General features: G+C 40.1%; 1 protein-coding gene across 2 annotated transcripts in view; it reads right to left on the bottom strand.

Moving 5' to 3' along the window:
* Positions 1–20,783, bottom strand: part of SDK1 (sidekick cell adhesion molecule 1) — a 369,862-nt gene that overhangs the window by 249,566 nt on the left and 99,513 nt on the right. The gene's annotated exons all lie outside the window — the stretch shown is intronic.

The raw sequence follows: 20,783 nt of genomic DNA, 5'->3' as shown, positions 1-20,783 counted from the left end.
CATTCTCGCCTTACTTTTTGGAGATGTGATGGTTATTACAGGAATACCAAAATCATGTAAATCGTAGATTTTCTCAAAGTAAAACAAAAACACGCCACTGGATGTACGGTATTTTAGGTACAAATGAAAACGCCAACAATTCCAGGAGTGAATCAGTGAAACTTAAATATTTCCAAGAATGTCATGAGGGAGAACATTAGCACGTACTAAACTGCTTGATGGCACTCTGAAACTTATTCAGAAATTGAAAGAGAACAAATTTGCCGCAAGAACTAATGCATTTGATATCCAGAAATCCAGAGCGTTTAATAGTCACGAACTATACGCAAATCCCTAAAGTATGCAGAAGACAATTGCTTAAAAGTAACTCTGTACTTTTCAAGTGGGTTTCAGTTTCTCTTCATCACAGCTTTTGTAGATCTTATTATATATTACGGATGTTTATTCAGAAACTCATGCTCCTACATAATCACTATATTTTCATATCAAATAGTAACTTTAAAAAATACCGTGGGGGTGGGGGGAGATGAATGTGCTACAAGAATAAAAATAGAGACAATTTCCACAATCTGGTGCTGTCCAGATGCTAGCTTGGAATTCCATCAGTCACAGTCCCAATACTTCTGTAAAGCATCCCAGTGGGGAAGGACGCGCTAACGTATCTCTAAAAATGAACATAGGCAGTCCTCGTTTAGCAGTTGCCTCATTCGATAACAGTTCTCAATTACAACAGTAATGAAAAAGTCACTTGGCAACCGGTTCTCACCTCTACAATCTTCGCAGGTCTGTAAAGCAAAGGAAAGCTGAAATGAGATTGTAAGCACAGCTGCAGTTTCACTTAGTGACTGCTTCATGTAACGTCCAAGTTGCCAGTCCCAACTGTGGTTGTTAAATGAGGATGATCTGTATTTTTCTACTGCCTTGCAGCAAACTTTTAAACCTGTTTCCTTCAGGACCAAATTTGTTCAAAACAAATGTTCAAGACTTGGGCTTGCTAAAGAAAGGAGGTCCATTGTTTATGAGCTGAACTCACAGTCAATTCAGCTGTGCTTTGCCAGGCAGAAGGAAGATCAGACCATCACTATCCTTAGGACCAGAAGGACCATGGGGCTGATGACATGGCAAGCTGAAGCTCTTTCTGCTCCAGAAAAAGATGGACACCTCAGACGATGCTCTTATTTACACAGCTCAGGCTGTAAGTATAGAGTCATGCAAATAAAATACAACTCCCAATGACACTTGGATAACATTTCTAATGCAGCATTCGTGAGGTAACAGCTGAAAGAGAGAGTCTTCGGAATGATTTACTGAAGCACTGCTCATGAGATAGCACTTGAAATATGGCCCTAGATTCACAAGAAAGCCAAGCCTTGAATGTTAAATGAAAGCCTCACTCTATAAAGCGCACAAGTGGAAATTGAGTCCCTCTGGTGAGAGGAGATGGGCGGTGACAAATTTGACAGATAGATAGATAGATAGATAGATAGATAGATAAATAAATAATCACATATGGTTGTGAAAGTCAATGTGGTGCAGTGACTAAGGTGGTGGACCTGGACCAGGGAGACCCAAGCCAAGCTCCACTCAACACTACCATGAGATCCTTTGGGACAGTCTTTTTCTCTCAGCCCAATCTACCCCAGAAGGTTATTGGGGTGAGGAAAAATGATGAGAGATCCCCACATATTCCACCCTGAATTCTCAGAGAAAAGACAAGACAGACATGCATATAATCATATACAGCAGAGATAGATAGATGGATAGATAGATAGGAAGCATGAGCCAGAGACAGTGTTTGAGACTAAATTAATCCAATATAACTGGATTTATATTCAGCCCTGAATTGAAATTACCTGTAGAACCAACACTTAAGGCTGTATTTTGCAAACAAACATGAACAATCATGTCTATAAAAATAAAATATCAAGAAATAAGCAAGTTATGGCTGTATGAAGTCTGAAGTTTTAATTTTTCCCTCTTGCTCATCACCCAGAATCCAATTAACACCTCTTTCTCAGGCTTTTTTGTACCTTTACTAAACTTCCACCTGAATCCAACCATGTCTGGCACATCTTTCAAAGAGCTTTGCACTACGTTAACAGAAAAGGGGGGAGGAGAGATTTAAGCTAAAAGAATATTTTTCATACAGAATGCAGGAAATACTTAAAAGTCATTTCCAAAATGCTTAGAAGTCTTCTAAAACACCAATGTCATGTCTGGATTCTGACTCTTTTGCCTTGTTCCAAATGTAAACTGTCCTTCTCATCTGACCTTCTGCCACCCCATTTTCCATTAAAGCATCTGATTAAGCCATGAGGTGTTCTAATAATAATGAAACAAAGGCCTATCAAATATTCTCATTACCTGTTTTGTTTATGTCCACATTAAGTTTTCTTTTCTCTGTCACTGCCAAGGTAATCAATTTTGTGACAGGATCACCGTGTCGCGGATGGAGTTATTATTCTTTTTTTTCCCAGCAGTGAAAGGCACAGAACTTAAATTGCGAGCACTGCATGCCATGACCGAAGCACTAAACCAGCTTTGATGAAAGATAAAACAGGGAGAGAGAGGAGAATCCTTAGGTTTATTACCTGTTTATTCTTTCTAACTCAACAGACTGACAGAAAGAAGAGGAGGTCAAAAGTGTAACCATCAGCATAATTCTCCAAACTCTGAATGCAATAGGAGCAATTTGATTTGGGGGAGGGAGAAACAGGTCAAAGAAAGGCTGAGCTTGAAGGTGGTCAGGCTGCAGAGCAAAAAATGTCCAGGGCGCATCTCAGAGGGGCATTTGGACAATGGCTCAGAAGGCTGGCCTTCTCAGCTCTCTTCCCTCCCAGCCCCGTGACCCACACAGCAGCATATTCCGTTTCACATTGCCCCCACCCGTGCCCAGACACAGAGTTGACACAAGGGGAGAGCAGAAATGCACCCCAACAGGATACATGAAAGTTGCAGAAATAAAACTGGGCAGGCATCTGCGTGGAAAGAAATAATAAGGGGGAGGAGGTAGCAGACGTAAATAAGTGCGTTTTCCCCTGCCACGGTATTTTTGATGCATTGCTCAATTAGAAGCAAAGTGGCCGAAGTCTGAGATTATTTAGAGTTTATTTGCTGCATTTGCATCACTTCTAGCATTTGATTCTGAAAATCTGCCATTGTGAGAGGGCTGTCATCTGTCCTTCTGGAGGAACTGAAAGAACGTAGCATCCCTCCCCAAAGCAGGCAAGTAAAGCTGGAATAGTCAGATGCATGAAGAGACATCAGCATACACAGTGGAAACTTCTCAAAACCACCTCTGTCTGCAGTTATTTCCACTCATCGCCTGAAACCAACATGGCAATATTCTTTAATTAGCTATAACTTTGGCATCAACCAGATTCCTAGTCCATTTTAACTGGAGAGAATATTCAATAGCAGATTTTACTCTACAACCTATTTCTATAATCCACTATCTCCTCTTGACGTACTCTCTGGAGAATCTTCTATATGTGCATGCATTAAAACTGGTATTACATACAACACATATTATCCATCTGTACGCAACATATACCCAAAATGAAAAATGTTTCAACTACAGAATCCAAGGGTTAGAGTGGCTGCATCTCAAACTGGATTCTCCAGTAAGAAGGCTCCATTTGCATCACAACCATTTTGTTTCTAGAGCTGTGTCTTAGCTGTGAACTTTGGTGGCGCCATTTCGGTTGTAATGCAGTAGGCCTTTGTTCCAGCTATTTTGAATTTCAGCTTCTATATGGATCCAGTTTCAGCCCACTGGATTCTCTATTGTTAGCTCAAAACTTGACAACTGCCGGCCCTTAAATACGTATTCCTCTCCGTATTTGCTTGTTGGTGATAGAATCTATTATCTGTTTTGGACCACATTTCTTTTTCTGATATACTTGGATGGAAAGCCACTCTCCCAGATTTGGAAACCTACCACCAGGAGCTCGTGTGGACAGAACCTAGCATCCTCCCTTCCTTGACAGACATGGTACTCCACTGACTTAGTGTGTGATTCTTCCTAAGACAAGCTCAACTTCTTTTCCTACCGAATTATGTCAGTTCAGGTTTCCTTGAGCCTGTGCAAGAGCAGTGGAATATTTTAAAGCCCTTCCCTCAATTAAAGGTACTAACAGATATATATTTTCAGTTATCAAGAATGAATTCAATGCCGCTGGGTCTAATAGGCTCACTTAGGTTTTCTCTTTATGGCCTTGTTAGTCCCAAGCAGTGGCCACTACAGAAATTATCCCTGAGTCTATCCTACCTGCCAGGTAGGAAGAAGCAAAAAGATAATAAACTGCAAGTTGTACCAGAGCGTACAAGGCTCTAACATATAGGTCACCTTTTTCTGAGATATACTGCACTCACTTAAACATCAATTCAACAAGTCTAACAAAACATAGAGGGGTATGAATGTGTTCTAAGCAATTAAGTGCTTCCCTGAATGTGAAAAGTCTTAATAACCTGATTAGAAAGAGTTCATATGTTAAAGGAGGAGGAGGAGGAAGCATGATCCAAGAAATACAAGTAATTAAACTCAAAGCTTAGAAAGTGGTGGCCAACCACTTATGCTTTTCATTCAGTTGCATTTTTGGCTCCAAGACTGGAAGTCCCAGCACATAAAACCTTCAGGTTTAATGTCCACAACACTAAATCAAACAATGATGGTTTATTTGACTTTAGATGGAGCTAAACAACCTGGTAATTATACTTTTTAATTTTAAAGGACCAAAGAGAGGTGACCCTATTTTTTTTTCTTTTCATTATTTGTTCTTAGGCATGAAGGATATTGAAAGAGCAATCCGGTTAGGTTACGGTCCAGAGGTTTCAAGTCTGTGTACAAAACTTCCTTTAATAGATTCAAAGTCTCTTCATTCATCACAATGTAACCAAGGAAGGGACAGGAGTCACCACACACGCAAAAACTGAATACATTCAAGCCAACATTACACACACGCACACACACCAGATTGTACCAGGAATGTGTGGCATTCCAGAAAGGAAAAACTTTCCCCAGTCAGGCATTGCTGAGATATCAACAGAAGAGAGTATCTGGGGTGTTCTTGGTGCACTCTGACCTTGTTTGCTTGCAGACGTTTCATTACCTGACCAGGTAACCTCATCAGTGCTGGTGAGTGAAGTTTTTTTTTAATTATCTCTTTTGAATGGTGTGTAAATGTGATTTATCTCTATATGTCTATTGATGACTTTATGGCTTTATCTCTATGTGTGTGTTGATGTCTGGGGGTCTATGGATGACAGCCATCAATATGTAACCATTTATGTACACATTTATGTAACATTCAAAAGAGACAATAAAAAAAAAGGCTAAGAAGGAAACAAAAAGACCAGGACACATCCTCTTCAGCGACCAACACCCAGATAAGCAGGGATTAACACCAGACAAACAATCAAGCAGAAAGCAATGGCCCAATCAAGGAACTGCCAGGGAGACAGACAATCAAGCAGGGAAGCAATCAAGCAGGGAACAATACTCTGGTCAAGGAACTACCAATGTCCTGAGAAGCAGGAACCATGCCAAGACAAGGAATGAGTCTCTAGTGTTTATTACTGCTACAGTAGACAAAAAATCCTACCAAACTGAAGAAGCGTGGGAAAAACCCAGACAGATAAACCCCAAAAGTCAAGGTGGGTCTGCTCTGGTTCTCTTTGAATGACAGCTCAAATTCTCTCTACTACGCATGCGTTTTCCCCCCTGGATAGGGGCCCCTTCCTGCTCACCGTCAGTCCTCATGACAACCAAGGAGAAAACCAACCCCACCAACACTGGCAGGGCAAGGTACTGCATGTAAACAGGGAGCCAACCCCACATTCACCAGCACTGATAATGTTCCCTAGTTGGGCAATGAAACGTCTGCAAGCAAATCACCAAGCTCAGAGACCACCAAGGACTCCATTGTTAAGATATGTTACAATTACAACAGCCAGAACTCTCAATTAACACAGAAAACCCCAAGTTGGGGAAAACTGGATGGGAGTCTTCAGAGATAATCAAAATCACAGCACTCTAAATCTCAGAGGCCCCTGTTGCGAGTAGCGGTGCCACTTCTACCTCCTCCTGCACTCCCCACTGAATGGGAAGGAAAGGAGAACAATGGGAGGGGCTCCAGCAGCTGAGGAACAAGAAGGGGACCGAAGGAAATCTAAAGCTCTTCACCTGAATCCTGAACTGCTGGAGAATAGGTGGAATGCAGAAGGTCCGCAAATGCTGACCTCTCCTTGGGAGAAGTACTTTAAGGAAGCTGAAAACTTAAATTTCTGAGCTGGAATGTGGGTGAGCATCTACAATATTCAGAATTGCAGCCTTTCTTTTTTCATTTTTCTGCCCAGAGTTGGTTACCAATAAATAGTTGCCTGAGACAATTGGGGGGGGGGGGGTTAAAAAAATGACTTGAAGGAAGCAAATGCATTCCAAAACATCAATTTAAAGGGTTTTCTTCTACAAGGAAATGGGGGCCTCTGAATAAGAGCTGAGCAGTCAGCTTATGAGTTTCTGCTCACGAAAGTAAGAATTTGCAGCTATTTTCCTATTTGCTATGCTTTAAGACACGAAACTGACCTGAGAAAACGCAAACCACACACGCACATTGCAACTACATTGTGTCTGCTAAGCGGTATATATCTTCAAAGCTACAGACAGATGCTGAAGCTACAGGATGTACAATGGTCTCATCTCTGTTTTGGGTGACCGTCAAATACGTTGGGGAGACTACAAAACTGTACATTGCCTTGTTTCCTTGGAAGATATGAGGGCTGGCTCCTTCTGCCAAGAAAGCATGGTGACCAGTGATCCAGAAGTCTCAATGAGAGACTTCCAGAGAGAAAACAAGACCTGTAGAACTGATGGAAACTTTTTTCTGCTAATGCTGAGACAGAGCTTGGGGTTTACAGTTGTTGACTTTCGGGGGTCGGGGTGGACTTAAGCTGTTCAAACATCGATGCGGTAGCTTTCCTTCGTCAATAATAACTTCCTCAATAAGCATTTCAGAGGCTGATGGCAGATTTTTCACAGTCCATAAAGATCAAGTCATAACCATGTGATAAAAGGATTTTGAGGTTTATTTCTGTCTGCAGTAGAGAATGAGCATTATAAGTCTTCTTCCCACCACTGGATATTCAGAAATACTTTGGTTTCTGTATTTCTGTCTTTCATTGTTTTAACGCTGCACCCTTTTTAGTTAAGAAAAGCCCGCTTCCTAAGACTTGACGGGCTGTTTCGATTATTATTCAGTTAGGTGAATATAAAAGGGCATTTGGAAATTTACGAGAGCAGCTTTGTTCAGAACGAGTGCTCAGCTTGTGTAAGGGATAAAGGTTTAAGAAACCTACAAGTGGCATTTCATTATTAAGATCTCACTCAGCAGAAGGCATTGAGCAAATTGGTACAAAACAGCATAGTGTACTTAAAGCTTAATATTTCCGAGAAGAAATGTGTATTTGGTACTTCAGTGATTTCTGGCTCTGAAGAACACCTATGAAAATGATCTTGATTCCATTTAAAAGTACATATTGTCACAACATACACACAATTTTTATTAAAAAAAATCTTGCACTGAAGAGTTTATACTTTCCTTCATTATGGCAGAGGGCAGAAGGAATCTAAGCTTTATTTTAAATCAATGAACTACTGGTGTTAGGACTTTCCCACACGGGCTGCATTCACATGCTACTTTAAGCCAAAATCAACCAAACCGTTATAGCTTTGTGCAATGTGAGAATCCAGCACTGTGATTTGTAAACAATGGCTTTGGCTTAGCATTATGTGTGAACGACAGCCCCTTCAGCAGCGTCTAAATGCATTATGGCTCATAATGGCATGCAATTCACCACTGCAGTGGCTTGAGAATCAAAAAGAAAACTGCCCATTGCATCGCAAAAAGAACAAGATTACAGATATGGGATTCATGGGTAAAGAGAAAGCAAGTCCATTTCAAATCAACTGGATTACAAACAAAAATGGCAGCACAGGGGCCAAGGCCAATGAAGAACAAGTATACCCCAGGGATGTTCCCTCTATGCCCTAGTTGGCTCCATATGCCTGCCATTTTTTTCTTTACAATGACCTTGTATGAAGGAAGTAAGACGGGAAAAGGGAAGGAAGGAGGTGAAAAGCAAGAGGCATAAAGAAGGGGATAAAAAAGTCAATAAGGGCGGAGGAAAGCCCAGGATGTTTTTATCTCAAACTCCTAACTCTTGGATACTCCACAGGTAGAGCCCCCTCCCCCCAGGACTCATTAGCAAATTAATAACTCCACAGAGTGCCAAATGATAGCTATCCCATTTAAAGTACTTCATGTCTTCAAGTACTGTACTGCAAGAATGCTATTCATAAGTTCAAGTATTTAGAAAGAGAGGGGGAGACAGATTTCTTGCAATAAAGGCAAAACTGTAGACTGTTGTCCACTTTAAGACCCAATTTTATTATTATGGTATTAATCATACTTCTTCTCTTCCACTTTCATTCTGGATTGATTCGGATGAAAATGTGATCCTGAAAGGCTAATTCCAGGAAGGTACTACCTCCTCTGAATTTTGGCCTTTGCTTTCTCGGCTCACTTGAAAATGAGAAATTATGACCTTATTTATATTCCTACAGGTCTTATCATCTCATTTTAAGTGGAGTAACAGGTTGATAGTAAAAATCTACTTAATCTTAACTTGTTGGGAAAACGCACAGTGAGATGAAACACAATTTAAAAGCCAATAAAAACATACTTTCAGCACAAAAGGCAGTGTTGTGAATCTGCCGGCTTCTACTAGATCTAGGAAATGGACATTTATTTATTTATTATTCAAATTTTGTTGCCTCCCATCTCCCCCAAAAGAGGGACTCTGGGCAATTTACAATAAAATTGATACTATAACAATACACATTAAAATCCCATAAAAAATAAAAACAAGTTACAAATATAAAATACAATATAAATAAATATAGAATCCAAGTGGCTATAAAAATTCCAATCCGGTGGGAGGGGCTCTAAGGCGCGAGCCACCCCCGAGAATGACCACCCGCCTTCCTGCCCCAAGAGAGATGGAAGAACCAAGTCTTCAGGGCCTTCCGGAAGGTCAGGAGTCACGCTGAGAAACAACACCCCAGTGCCCAGGGTGTGCGTTTTGGGAGGGGGAACCCTTGGCAGCCAGCTAAGCAAATCTAACTGAAACTGTCCTGACTAAGCAAGAACCACGCTGAGACGGGGAAGAAGTCTCTAGTGTTTTATTACTGCTATTGTAGACAGAAAATCCTACCAAACTGAAGAAGCGTGGGAAAACCCAGACAGATAAACCCCAAAAGTCAAGGCGGATCTGCTCTGAGTTTCTTCGAAGGGACATTCAAAGCCTTTAAACTACGCATGCGTTTTCCCCCCTGGATAGGGGCCCCCTCCTGCTCACCATCAGTACTCATGACAGAAACAGACCACAGTGGCAATCTCAGTTACTTTACATTAATAATGTCTAAACATGGATCCCAAATTTCAAGGGAGGAAAATGATGGAACCATATCATGATAGGTGTGTTGCTTTTTTTCAAGCCTGCATCCTGTCTGAAACGTTTCAGTTCCCAGCAGGCTCAAATATCTTTCCTACTGAATATGTTGTCATTCTCTCTTTGGTGAAAAAATGAATACTGCAAAATTATTCTCCTTATCCATTTGAGAGATGCATTATATTTACAGTTACTCAGTTGAGTGGAGTTTCTCTGGACATCCCCAGAGACTAGTGTTTCTTGAGCTAACTTTCCTATGAACAATGTCAACTTCAATACTGGAAGTGCCTCCTTCCTGTTTTCCCCCCATGTAATTTAATATCCAAATATATAACTGAGCACAGAAACGCTTAATAATAGAATAGCTATTTTGTTTGCTTGTCTTAAGTGGCTCATTGAAGAAAAGTCAAGACCTCTAATTTCACACATTCTGTCTTTCCTAATGCGTGTGTCAGAAACCTCTAGAGTTCAAGACCGTTTGTGATTTGCATACCATTTATCTTTTTTTAATATTTTTTTTATCCCACCTTTATTATTTTTATAAATAACTCAAGGTAGGGAACGTACCTAATACTCCTACCTCCTCCTATTTTCCCCATAACAACAACTCTATCTTCTTTGCTATTTGAATTCCTGGTCATCTTAGGTCAACCATTCTGAAAAATCTCTACATTTCAAATCAAAGCAGCAAATTTAAATTATATTGTTCTAATTATATTGATTAATCATAACAGCCAAGTGAAATCTCCAGGGGCGGAGAAAGAAAACACGAGATACTAGGGACAATGAACGAAGGCCTGCTCCACACAGCTAGTTTCATGGAGGCATCTGGCTGGACTCTCTCAAATCAAATCAAGTTTATTACAGCCCTAAGACCAGATACAATCAACACAATCAAGATATCAAGTAATAACAGTATTACATATATCTCTATATCTCTATATCTACATCTCTGGAGACTATCTGAGGCAAAATGCAGTATTTAGATGGGCTCATCCAGCAGGGCTTCTCCTTAATGTCCTGATAGGGTGAAATTATCCATGCACTTCAATCATTCTCCCTATGCAACCATTTTATGTAAAGGTGGCCTTGATCCATCCAGACCTTCCTTACAATGGCCCTCCCATAAAGATAATTGCCATTCCAAGAAGCTTTTGTCTTGCTAATTCCTTGGGATGACTTTTCAGACTGCACATGACGAATCCTGAGACGCACAGGATGCTTCCAGCTGTAAAAATGCCACCGCTAACTGCATTTACCACAGTGTAGTGGTTGCACAAATTCCTAGAAAGTGATGTCATTTTAATGGGCCATTCAGAAAGGATAAAGTGCCTTCCAAAGTAAACACTGTCTTTGCTGTCATTGTAGGCTAAGCGATAAGGCCCTCCCCAGGTGTCTTTCCTGTTTAGCACTTCTTATTCAACATCCCTCCACACAAATAGGAGCCAGATAAAATCAGTGCAGCAACAAAGCTGCCTTTTAAGCAAAGAATAACTAGATTCTCTTTCTGCCATGCATACAATCACCAAGCAATGTCTTTCCCACTTGTCTATTTATGATACGAGCAGAAAAGAAAAAATCAGTTGCCTTCAATGTCTGAAGAAACTCCAGTAAGTGATTTGTAGCAGGTCCTTTTCATACTCATCAAAAATAGAGGTTTCCATTGGTTTTCATAGCACATATATTAATCATCAATTACTTGATTATATGCATCCACTTTTTTGCTCTCTTTATATAATAGAGGCATAGTCTTCTAAACGCTTCCTGTTAAGTACCTTGAAATAAATCCGAATTAATATATATTGCAAAAAAATTGGAGCAAGTGGTTAGGTCATGGCCTTCAGCCTGGGCTGAAGAAACATTCTGTATTTGCTAATCAAATCTTAATTACTTGTTGGCTTGTTAAGCTCCCTTCACTGAAGTGCATTTTAAAAAAATTAATCAAAATCAGAAGCTCAACATCCAAGAGAGAACTAAACCCAATGAAATATTAGAAAATAAAAGGAAAGACCAAGGAAGAGATGGAAGAAGAGAGATAAACTAAGAACTAAATCCTTGAAAGCTATTTTGTGAGGAATTAAACGTGATTGATAACAATGTAAGCAGCAGCAGCAGCAGCAGCAGGCCAGATCAAAGCAAGGCCGGAGGACTTTATATAAATAGCAAGAAGACAGGATTTTGTTTTGATTTGCTTATTTTTATGAAGGCTGTAACTCTCTCAGTAGGGTGAAATATCCTTCAAGTTGCTTTGGTTGGAAAGTTGGTTTAGAAGGAATAGAGATTTCAATTTCAGTTCTAGTTAAAACAGCATCGATCATGGGTAGCTTTCAAACAGGAGAACCTACTGCAATACATCAATAAATGGGGGCTTCGGTTATCAGCACTTAGAGAAATATAACTCATGTTAATTGAATGCTAATGATATGGGCAATTATTCTGGATCACAGGGAGCTATGAGAGAGAGGCTGCCTTAGTATTTAATGTGAATCCTCAAGCCATCATTTGGAAATTTAAGCTAATTGAGAGGCTGGGGTTTCGAACATCATTTTCCATCTCTTTCATTTTAATAAAAGTTTGATATTATAGCACAGAAGGTCACACCATGGGAAAAGAAATGCCTGGAATGTACATACAGGAGGAAGATCACCACAGCAGCAGCTTCTGGCATCAGGGCCCTACTATCTTTACTCTCTATCAAAATGATAGTTTGAAGACTTGCTTTTTAATTCAGAGGTTTATCTGACAAGAGTAGAACAGATAAAAGGAAAGGGAGACCAGCAGTTTTACTGGACCCATCTCCCTCCTTTCCAGAAATGATCATTGGAGAGTTTTCTTGACAAACCTCAGAGTTGTTTCAGCTTTTCAGTTTAGCCCAAGATTAAAGGAGAAATTAGTCATATTTGCAGGAAGAACATAGGAAGCTCTTTATTCTGAATCAGGTGACTGGTCCATCCAGTTGAGCATTCTCAAGAGCAACCTTCCATGGAAATACCAGGATTGAGTTTAGAGTCTTCTCTGTGCAACACGCATGCTATGCAATGGACCTTCCTCTAATGATCAGTGATAAATGAAGAGAAAAAGTGGCGTCCTCGGTGCTCTCCAAGCCTTGTTGTTTCCTTGCAGATGTTTCATTGCCAGACTAGGCAACATCTTCAGTGCGAAGAGGGAGTGGGCCTTGCTCTCAGTTTATATGCCATGGCTTGCCCTGCTTGTGTTGGTGGGGGTGTTGTTCTCTCCTTGGGAGTTCTTTGATTGGGCTGTTGTTTGCTGCTTGGTTGGTTGGCTGAGTTAATAGTTCCTTGATTAGGGTGTATTGTGCTGTTTGATGGTTCCTCTGGTGTTAATCCTAGTGTTGATTTTTGCACATCTGGGTATTGATTGCTGGCAAGGGGGTGTCCTGGTCTTTTGGCTTTTCTATTGTCTCTTCTGAATGGTATGTAAATGTTGTTTACCGCTATGTGTCTGTTGATGGCTGCTTGGTCTGAGTGCCAGGCTTCCAGGAATTCTCTGGCGTTTTTGCATTTGGCTTGGTGTAGGATGCTCAGTTTCCCAGTTGAAACTATGGTTGAGTCTGTCCATGTGTTGTGAAATTAAGAGAAAAGGACAAGAAAGTCAGGCAGGCAAAATGGCAGTCATCAGCTGGTCTTCCCCAATCTGGTGGCCCTCCAGGGAGCTGCCGTCCCAACTACCTTGGGGGCTCCAGCTGGGAAAGTTTTTTTCTTGACTTGATGCCTCCCATTGCCCTGGCTTCTCTTAAGAAGGCACCTTAAATGTGCCCTTGGCAGTTGGGAGAAATGCCCTTTTTATATAATAAATATATTAAATATATATTTTAATGATCTGCAGAAGAAAGCCAGGCAATCTTCTTTTAGTATCTCAAGACCTTCGAAGTACACCTGACCTATACAGTGAAAACAGATGGAACAGAGAGAGACAACCGAAATGTTTCCAGAAGCTCTTCTGAACCTTCAAAGTTTCTTACTTTCTCACTTATATAGTTTTACCAAGCTTCCAGATTGGCAAAATGCTACTGATACTGTTTTAAAAAGCAATGAAACGTAACCTTTTTTCCCCTCTCCCTCTCTCTCAATTTAATTTTAGTGTGCAAGATGTGGTTTCATGATATTGCAGTCTGGTTTTATTCAGTGGGCTCAGCTGACATTCTTATATTCTTCTTATAAAAATAGGAACTACCGTTCAATCCACACCATCGCTGCTTCTGTATTCATAAGAGAAAATCACATTTTTCTTCCGTGTCAATTGATCTGCTCCTCTGCATTTGAGCAAGTAAAGATATGCACCCTCAGGGATTAGAGATTAGCACAAGAGCAATCCTCCTCCATAGAGCTTTCAGCCTGTACTAATTACAATAGGAGAGAAGGAAACTTGATTAACAAATATGTACCCATAAATTATCATTTGAAACTGCGCACTATGAATTCTGACGTCACCATGCACATTTTTTCAGTAAGTGGGGTAATATCCGAGGGCTGGTGATTATTATTCCCATCTTCAGAAAATGGTAGGGAGGATAATCCAGCAAACGATGGCCCATTAGCTGTTCCTAATGCTATTGCATTTCATTGAAAAATACTCCATCCATCCTATTTTTCCCCTGTTAGTTTTTTCACAGGGTTCATCTTCTCCTCTCTGCAAGCAGTCAGCACATCTAGGACAACTTCCTTTCGAAGCCATGGTTATTCGACTCCGGTTGCGCAATTCCTTTCCCTCCAGAGCAACCTTGTTTAGCTGGTTCTGCCTACCCAGTTAAGATTCCCTTGCATCTGATACAACTTTAAACACAGGAACTGTGCAGCTGCGACAACTCTCATCCCACAAATGTTATATAATAACCTGGTACTTTCCCCAAAGCATTTAAAACTATCGATTCCTTCCTCTTTCATTGTTTGGTAGCTAAACTGCACTGGAAAGAAATGCTGGTTTTGCTATTTTGCTGATTTGATTTTATGCTTTCCCAGGCTTGATACTTGGTTACCCAGTTGGTTTTAATCGGATCCTGGCGTACTTGGGGTGGCCTGCAAAAGCTGCAGGAAAATTAAAATAATAAAAGTAAAGTAAAGTAAAGTACAAGGGATGTAAATAAACCAGCACCGGTTTATTTATTTATATGCCACCAACTCATGGAGACTCATAGTGGTTTGAGTCAGGCTCACATTGACATTGCTGGAAGGTACTGGGGCTGCCGCTACCCTCCTTCTTTCGATATTGCCCCTGAACTGGTTGGACCACAGGGGGGGAGAGAGGGACCTGCTTCAAGCCAATCTCTAAGAAACTTGAACTCTGCTGGATCCATCAGTAAATATAGTGCAGTATAAGCAATGCAGCTAATATTTGCTACAGGCGCCTCAGTAACGTGGGATGGTAAGCTACTGAAAGCGTTTCAGCTTACCTTAGTTAATATGCATTTCATTTTATGTGATTATTTAGTAAATTAAACATTAAGGCAAGTTGAAACAATGGCAATAATAAAGCACCCGACCTTGTGCAATTATGAATCACGTTTGGAGGCCTTGTTGATCACTGAAGAGAAACAGGATATCAAGCTATTTTTATCTATCGATCTATCTATCTATCTATCTATCTATCTATCTATCTATCTATCAAATTTGTCACTGCCCATCTCCTCCGACCGGAGGGACTCTGGGCGGTTTACAATATAAAGCAATAAATATATAATAAAATCCCAATAAAATCCCTCTAATTATGCTGTACATTTTCATTCTGCTCTACTTCTTAACTTAAAAGCAATATAACTCTTACTCTCTCACTTTCTCTCTCTCCTTAACCCACCTAACACCTGGATTATTGATGTAATTAGAATTAGGATTTGACCCAAGGCCATGGATTTAAGCTTCGTGGTTGGATGCTGATTTGAAGTAGGATTTCTCTGGTTTCAGTCCAACGCTGTAGCCATTACAATGGATTTAGATTAATTCGATGGGCAAGAAGATCTTAATTTGCAAGTGTGTTCTTTATGTCAAACAATTTAGTATCAAATCAAAGCGTAGACAATCCCTTTTGGCAAATGATGTTCCTTCAGATAACTTTGATTCATAGAGTGCTTGTGGAGGCACCAGATAATTACAGTCATGCCAATTTCAGTACACTGATTTTCCTCATAATTAGTGCTTGAGAAATTTGGAAACTACAGTTTTATCTGTCTTGCATTTCATGAGGAGAAAAGATTATAGCAAATGTTCACTTCATCTACTCTTACTCCAGGTCATTACCACAATTCTTCTTATCCTTCTGGGAACCAAGAAATGAGGAGAGAAGGGCAGCATGCATTTCTCTTACACTGTGCAACATTTACGCTCACAAAGACAAAATGTGACATGGTCCTCACGCAAATCCTCCTGAAGCTGATGAAAACTGCACAACTGCTTAGTAGGTTGTGCCCAATTAGTTCAGTTCACATTCATACCTCCCGGGACAATTGCTGTAGGGCCCGTTTCCCTGTAGGAGAGCGTCATGGAAGCTGATGTCCTTGTAACACAGTGTTTGCACAAATGGACAGGCATGTCGCAGAAACACAGGCTCTGACCCTCTTCTCTCTCCTTTTGCCATCTCCACTGCCAGGGGCACAGTCTAGTCTCTGCCTGGCAGCTAATCATCACCACAAAGATAGCAAACCTAAGACTTCTCTGGAACAGGGAGATTGATTTGGGATTGAGAGGGCGGATAAAGGAGAATTAAAGAGTTCTAAATGTGAGTTCTCGTATTCTATCTGTTCTATGGGATGAATGGTGGGAACACTGGTGGGAACATGGACATCCCGCTTAACATGCTGTGCTGATCCCAAGATTCTGGATCACACCTAGCTGCATGTACATGCACCAATGCTGTGCAAATCTCTTCAGATTTAATGAAGATAGTGGAAAGTTGGTGATATAATACGTATAGGGAGGAAAGGCCACCCAGGAAAAACTAAGTAATTCCTATTGGTTCTCTGTGGTTATGCAATCACAGTGACAGATGTTTAGCTTGGACATATTTAGGGAACAGTCAACTACCACTTCTCCAGGTCATCAGTTCCATTCTCAAATTTATTACATTGTCAGGAAGTTTTTTGGAGCCTTCAGTCCGAATCTGCTTTCCTGGAATTTAAGGCCAGCATAAATTCTTAGCCCTTTGCTTTGTGATTATTCCGTCAGGTTCTTGAAAAGATCTTGCATAATTCCTCAGTCATTTTTGCTCAAGGCTGAAGCCCCCAGTCCATTCAACTTCTCTTCACAGGATAGACTTAATTTCTAATCACCCAGTCATCCGCACTGGCCTTGACAGAACTGGCCGTGGAATCCAGAACTGGACAGAGGAGTCAAGGAGCAAGCGGAATGTCGGCTTACTGTGATTTAAACATTAATTATTCTCTGATGATATTTACACCAATCTCAAGCGTCAATCGTGTCCTTCACAATTTCTTTTTTGTAGGAGAAGACTGACACGAAAGAGGAACCAAATAGCTGTGCCTTTCCTTGGTTCAGCTTCACAGGTGATAAACTGCATTTTTAATTTTTTTCATTTTATTTTGAACATAATACAATTAAATCTGTTCGACACAGGGAAAATAAGTAGAATATTTTCAGTCCGATAGTATTTGCATCATACTATCCATTTAGGGATTATTATTAAACAGGAGGAATTAAGTTTACATGTTTTGATTGGGAGGGATAACATTATTTTTTTAAAATATTCTCAAGGTTTTCTAGGATAAAATAACTAGAAAAAATTATTATCCGAAGCGCATTCATACTTGAACTAGATGAAAAAAGGGCACTGCAAAAAGGAGATAAAAATCAATGTGATCGCTCTTCATTGGATTTGGCCAGACAGCATTTTTTTTCCAATATGTCATTACATTAAAAGACAAAAATGATATAATTATTTCAAATTATTAAGCCCTACTCTTCTTTACAGGCCATATTTTTCAATTTCTTTTTTTCACTTCAAGAAGGAAACCTTCTCTGTTATATTGGGCATGTTTGTCTGAATTTTTTTGTTTAGTCTTACGGGTAGTGTGTGTGTGTGTGTGTGTGTGTAGGCAATTTCTTGGGTGTGTTTGTGTTTTTAGCAGTTGTCTTTTTCTATGGCTTCAGTGATCAGTGCAGAAAAGTTCCATAAAGATACATCAATCAATTTTGGCCAGGAAGATGGGGATGATAAGCACAGCAGGGACAATCAACTTAAAGGACTTTAATAGAAAACAGGACTTTAGATGCTTTCAATCAAATCCTGCTGGATGAGAGTTTTCTCCTATTAACAAAAGGAAGGGTGGAATCTTGCCTAAACATCACTCCACAGCCAACTAAAACCACCATGTATAATTGTGGCCTGTCCACCTTCTCTGGAGGATCTGTCTAAGCTGTTAAAAGGTTCTCACCTCATTTGCAGTCTCCAAAGCTGGTTGAATGGAGCATCCATTAGTTATTACTCCTAACATTTTAAAAGAAAATAACAATAACAACAACAACACCCACTGCAGTAGAAAGAAACAATGGCAGGATCATGCAACACACTGAGGCCCTCTGTTGATAAAACAGAGTTATTATGGTCATGTAAGATGCTACTCCAAAACAAATAACTCCATTATAGCTTAAAATGATGGCCAGGTTCAGATAGGATTCTATGACAAGGATGGGTTCTCACAACACACTAAGCGAAACCTTTTAAGTATAGCTTAGTGTGTGATGTGAACCCAGACAATAATTGCTATTACTGCTGCACCCAATATGGTTATAATCACAAGACAGATATTCTTCTCATAGTATAGGACTTAAAAATAGGACTTAAATGTTAGTCAGTACATTGTACATTTGTCTAGCAGACAGCATGAAGGCATCTATCACACTTATTTCTGTAAGCTGCAATAGAGAGGAGAATGTGCAGACAGTTGATGCTTTGAAGACAAAGAGTGGACACTCTTCTTTTAATGCAGAAGTATCTGTATAAGCGCACAGTGTAAAGACGTTTTAATCAGAAGACAATATGGATGCCTTTGCTTTAACCTCAAAACTAATGTTACACATTTTGAGGGTTATCCTTTGAAAAGGTTGACCTTAAGAGCTTGGAAGGTGCAGTCTCTGGGACACACATACCCAGTGAAGCTACAGTGTCACTGCTACATATGGACAAGTTTCCAAAACGACTCCAGGTCAAGGCTTTTGGGGTGTCAAAAGCATTGACATTTACCAGCCAGATGGAAACGTGGCTGATCTCTCTTAGTCCAAATGCCATGCTGGAAGCCAGAATGATGGCATTTGCAATATGGAGTCTTCCACTTAAAAATTAGCTCAAGAGCACAAAACCAGCCACCTAAAGCAGCAATCTGCGTAAGGTTAGAATCCCAATACAGTGAGACTCTCACTAATTTTTAGTTCCTCTACTGCTGTACAGGCTTCCTTAAATTTCAACTTTTTTTGTCCCACAGATGGTGGTTAAGAGGCTATCCAAGAGGGAGGAAGAGCACAGTGTGATTTTGGGCACTATATTGCTCTAAAAGTTACAGAAGCAGCTGAACATTCTGAAAATTAGAAAAGAATTGGGCAAAACTTTTAACACAACTTATATGGGGTAATGACCTGGCTCTTCACCCAGGGCTTCAGCATGGAAAAGTAAGACCCCTCTCTCCATCACACTTGCCACCTTTTATCTTTAATGATTTATTGATTTGATTGTAATTTCTTTGTTTGATTGTTGTGAGCCCCCCAGAGTCACTGAAAGTCAGGGGCCATACAAGTTTAATAAATTATTATTACTATTATTATTGTTTATTCTAAATAATTAACGTGTAACAAATATACTAATGCAATGCAAACTTTCCCTATCTTGTTACCACAAGCTCTGTTATACCGAGCTTCTATGCAGAATCTTTTACCCTTACCTCTTTAACAATCAAAGTTTTTTATCCTCGGACTGACCTTGCCCATCTTGCTCACTTTGATTATAAGCTGCTGTGCGATAGAACGGCCAGAAAGACATTGGAATATGGAATATCTTCCATATTTATCTCCAAAATTCCAAGCAGGGAATTTCTTTCCTAATGACCAGGCTCTAACAAGGTTCTTAGTAAGGATGAACCCAATAAGTTGGCCACCGCTCTTAAGCCAGAAATTCTGTGCCCAAAGCCACCATATTATAAGCCAGTTCCACTCTGCGAGTGCACTTATATTCTCATTTGAGTTTTTAAATTAGATTTAGAAATGTGTACTCTTTCTTCGTTTGTTCATTTTACAAAACCTAAACATGAATTATTTGTGAAAAATGAACCCAGCTATATTTTCATAGCATGTACAGTCAGCCTGAGTTATTGCAATACAGCTGAATGCACAGCAGAATCGCATCTTCATTGTCTAGAACTCTAAGGTGCCCTTTTAATACAGTAAGTGAAATCTTGGTGAACAATTTATTAGCCTGGGTTAGAAATGGCCCTTTAACTGGGCTGCTTTACAGCAATGACATTCGTGAGTTATGAGTTCTCCTTACGTTGGATGTCATAAGGTATTACATACCCTTGTGCAATGCAGCCCTTAACTATTACTGGTCCTAAAAGGAAAATTTAAAAAAAGCAAGCAACAAAAACATGAATAATTAAAAGACTCTAAGCAGCCATTTCTAAAGCTCATTTCATTAATTTCTGTAATGTAATTATAAGTCTCCATTCCGGGGATAGCTTCAAAATTTATTTTATTTCTAATATAAGGCATTACCTAGCATGGCCTTAAGTCCATGGAATGGAGGCACCGGCTGGTCCACTCGGCAGCACTGCTAACTACTTCCTGTGATAGTTGCTCTTGGCTTTCTTCTCACAGTGAGATTTTGTGCCAAAGCTTCACAAAAGTCCCGGTTTGCCCCAGATTTGCCACTGCAGCAGAGGAAGCTGGAACCACCTGGCACAATGTGAAGTTCTTAACAACACCATCAACTGGTCAGCAGGAGACTCAATTTCCTTCCCTAGCATGTCTGAATCTATCCGTGTAGAATATTCAACTGCATACAGTGGTTCAGAAGAGTCATACTTTACATTACATTATGTGTTCTACCTTCTTTTAAATAGAAATTACCTTTCACTTGACCACTCCATATGGAACATTAGTGAAAAGGCCCCCTGGAAGAGTAAATCAAAGCACACCCTCTATCATTACTATGGGGACGAAACCTGAAGCTTTTCCACAATCAGCCCAGCAGATCAGCCTACAGTCTTTTGCCATATCTATGCACTAGGACAGAGGTAGACAATCTATGACCCTCAACCA

Source organism: Candoia aspera, chromosome 14 (assembly GCF_035149785.1).
Source record: "Candoia aspera isolate rCanAsp1 chromosome 14, rCanAsp1.hap2, whole genome shotgun sequence".
Taxonomy (NCBI): domain Eukaryota; kingdom Metazoa; phylum Chordata; class Lepidosauria; order Squamata; family Boidae; genus Candoia; species Candoia aspera.
The sequence above is the reverse complement of the archived record's forward strand: the minus strand, read 5'-3'. Positions and strand labels throughout refer to the sequence as shown.